This window comes from Ictidomys tridecemlineatus (genome assembly GCF_052094955.1).
Source record: "Ictidomys tridecemlineatus isolate mIctTri1 chromosome 1 unlocalized genomic scaffold, mIctTri1.hap1 SUPER_1_unloc_6, whole genome shotgun sequence".
In the NCBI taxonomy this organism is placed as follows: domain Eukaryota; kingdom Metazoa; phylum Chordata; class Mammalia; order Rodentia; family Sciuridae; genus Ictidomys; species Ictidomys tridecemlineatus.
Genome location: NW_027520947.1, coordinates 656,045 through 660,160, shown reverse-complemented (window position 1 = coordinate 660,160; position 4,116 = coordinate 656,045).

Genomic DNA, 4,116 nt, shown 5'->3' with positions numbered 1-4,116 from the left:
GGAAGTTGTACACAATGACATCGTAATTTTGTGAGGCCAAGTTTTTACGACCAGGCAGTAAACATGTGGGAATGGGATAATGGCACAGGACTGGTGCAGGGAATATTAAAAAGAAATTTAAACGGGTCCAAAGCAAGAAATCTAGGCAACAAGTGTAAAGAGCCAGTAACACCAAAAGGAAGAGATGCTGGGCATGGGGGGGGGGGCTTATGGAGTATCTATCTGCAGCTTCCCCAAAAAAAGGCCACAACACTTGCATTGCCCAGCAAAATGCCATATCCGGTGCCCACACTGGCACTGTTCAGCTGGATCTTATTTCCTTCACACATACCTACTGTGCACCTATGGCATTTCCTCATAACCCTATTTCTCACACTTGTATGGTAGAGCTGAGAGGCCTGATTGCCTGTGATGTTTCCAGCTCTGCTGCTGTGTCCAGTGTTCAGCCCCAGGTGTGACAGGAGCCCAGCAGTCCCATGACAATCCAATCTCAGGAAATCAAAAGTTCTAGGCAACCCCCTACCCCCATTCCACCCCACCACTATATGAAGGAAGGAGACTTACCATCTGAAGCAGGGACATCCGGCTTGGCCACCAGTAAAGCTCCTCAAGATAGAAAGGGCTTCTTCCTAGTCATTTCAGTAACATGATTCTCACACATCAGGTACTGGCTATGAATGGGTCAAACTGGCCCTTCCTGAAAGTCTGATACAGGAGACATCCAGGAGCAAGTCTTCTGCTCAAACCTCAATTTTTTTGTGTGAGAATCATGCAAACCCATAAAAAATACTGAACTGTTGACAAAAGGTTTACCTTTGTGGTCCCAGTTACAGTCACATATGACATAACATTTCAGTCAATGAAGATCAGTTTATAAGTTGGTCCCATCAGACTAGATCACTTAGTGATGTAGCCATCTTACTTTATGTGGGTACATACTCTGATGTTTGCATATGGACAAAATTACCTCAGGATGCATTTGTCAGAAAACATTACATCATAGAGAAATACCTTAAGTGTATGCCTGTGAACAAGCATCATTTTGTTCCTTTATATAAATTACTCTTACTTATATGCCTTACAATTAAAATTGTCTATTGTGCTCCAAAGAGAGGCTAAGGTAGAAAAGCTGCCTAAAATTTTACAGCCTGCTGCCTAAAGTTAGGAGTGTCAATCAGTGATTGCTTCCCTAGCTTGTACCAGGCCCTGGTTTTTAATCACAAGAACAAAACAAGTCCTAGAACCTTAGTCTTCTAATTCCACCAAAAATATGGGGCCACCAAACCAGAACAAATTCAAGTGAATTTGCTCTTTCTCATCTCAGATGTGAACATGTCAATCCTGTGTTGACTTCATAGGATCAATTCCCCTGCTATAACCCTGCCCCTAATAACCAACCTTCCTCATGTCTGCTCTTTATTGAGTCTGAGTTTCTTCTGATATTCTAGACACTTGGACAATACAAAGCCATAAAACAAATTACATTATGAAACTCAGTTATAACAACTACATTATGCTAAAATAGAACCAATAATAAAATCTGTTACTGTTTTTAATCTGGAAAGCCCATGGTTAAGGCAATGCCACCATGTTCCAGAGGTGAATGTTCATGAGAGTTCTGACATTACCAGTGGGTTAATCTATTAGTTGGCTTAATAATTTAAAGGGACCACAGGGAGGTGGTGAAAAGTATAGGCATATGGGGCATGAATGGAGGAAGTAAGTCATTATGGGTTTGGCCTTGAGGACAGTATTTGTCCTTGGCCCCTTCTTTTTCTACCCTGGTTCCCCAATGCCAAGAGCTGAGCAGCTTTCTCTACCATACCCTGTGCCATGATATTCTGCCTCATTTGGGTGCCAGATCAATGGTGCTAATTGACCATGACTGAGTCCACTGAAACCATGAACCAAAATAAACTGTTCTTTCTCCAAGTTGTTCTTGTTTAGGTTATTTTGATCACAGCCATGAAAAACTGACATAGCATCTTTATATCTTTTTTAGAATATTTTTTATTTGTCAATGGACCTTTATTTTAATTATTGATATGTGGTGCTGAGAATCAAACCCAGTGCCTCACACATGCTAGGCAAGCACTCTGCCGCTGAGCCACAACCTCAGCCCTGAAGTTATTCTTAAAAATATTTATCAAATATATAAAACCTCAATCATATAACCACAAATATTGACTTAATAAAATTATTACTTACAACACCAGAAATGTACCACTTGCCTGAGACTCTGTTCCTCATAATTAATATCCTGGAGGCGTCAACCTATAGGAACTTGATGACAAGTACCAACACAAAAGTATTTTATTTTTTAAATACATGACTGAAGTTACCATTAATTTTAAAATAAAGGCACTCTGCTTATTTTTCTATGAAATCTTTATACTGAAAACATAAATGTTCCTCCTGGTAAGAAAATATCCACCAAGTGCCTAAAAACATGAACCAATAACAAATGTATTTCTTAAGTACATCTTAACTTCATTTTCCTTGGAAAACCTATATTCAACCATTTCAGTTAATACTCAGTGGAAATTAAAGTTGATAATTCCCTTCCATCTTATAGAAGATAACACTCAACTGTTACTAAAAATTAAGCATAAAAACCAAAGTTCCTAAGCACTATAACTATATGGAATACAACTATTTTACTTCATTTCGCAAATGTTACTGGTACTTAACCATGTGCCAGACATTACAAATTACTTCTACTGAATTTCCATTACAGTCCTCACATGAGTCCATTATTTCTATCATTTTTGAAAACACACAAGTGATGAAAATTTTTATAACTCCCATATCAATATCATGCGGTCAATGTCCACAGGTCAAGTTCAAACTCCAAAGCAAGACAGATTACCAAAAGACCCACAAAGGGGTTGGACACAGGAAAGAGGGTCCATCTGGTTGCAGCTCGTTGGGCCAGGCCACCCAACACCAATTCCCTTTCAATTCCCTCTTCCAGACCCTCTTTGCCCCCACCCACACAGCCCTGGGTGCATTTTCAGCAGCACTCACCCTAGGACTTTGTCCAGCAGGTTCTTCACCTCAGTACTCACAGTTTGTAGAGACCAGGAAGGGCACTGGCTGCAGCTGGGGAGATGCAGGAAGTAGGTGTGAAAAGTCCAGTTTCACGTGAAGGGTCAAAGGTGAAGGACAAATGCAAGAGCTCATGGATGCCAGGCCTGGGAAGAACCTCAGTGTCTAATGTACCATCCACTGCTTCCTCTCAATCCTCCTCCACAACTTTGTAACTTACTGCACCATCTACTAATTTCTTTCCTATTTCCAATCTCTCCCCCACTAGAACATATACCCTTTTAAGGGCAGCATTTTTCCTGGTAAGGAAAATATTGAAGCAATGTCCCCGAAGTCTAATTGAAAAGGATCATGTTATGATTTGGACATAAAGTGAAAACTGTTAATGCAGAATGATTCAAAGGTGAAATTATTACACTTAGAGCTGTGACCTAAATCAGTTCATCTTATTTTGAATAGAGTAATTGGGTGGTAATCATACACATGTGGGGTATGATTGAAGGAAGTGGGTCACTGGGTACCTATCTGGAATGGGTCCATATTCCCTATGGCCTCTTCCCCTTCCCCTCTTTCTATCTCCTGGCCAACATCAATGGGGCAGCACTCCTCCATCATGCCCTTCTGCCATGACATTCTACTTCATTTTGGGCCCAGAGCAATGGAGTACGTCCACCATGGATTGAACCTCTGAAACTAGTTTTCTTATCATGAACTTTGTAGTTAGTGACAAAAACCTGACTAACACAGGCCACAAGCCTTGTCTAGCAGAGGTGAAGGATACAGGAATGCACATACTAGAAAATGCCTCCTTGGAGGGCCAACCAGTAAATAATTCTGCCTTGTAGGTCATCCAGTGTGCTCCACTACTCAACTCTGCTCCTGTGCCAAGAAAGCAGCCATGACTGTGTTCCAGTGAAACCTTACTTAGAAAAACATGTGGTAGGCCAAATTTGATGCACAAAAAAAACCATGTCCTAAATGAAGTAAAGTTCAAGTACACAGAAAAATGCCATCATTGGATTGGGTGGATCTGTCAAACAGAAACAACAATGGCAGAGGTTTTAACAA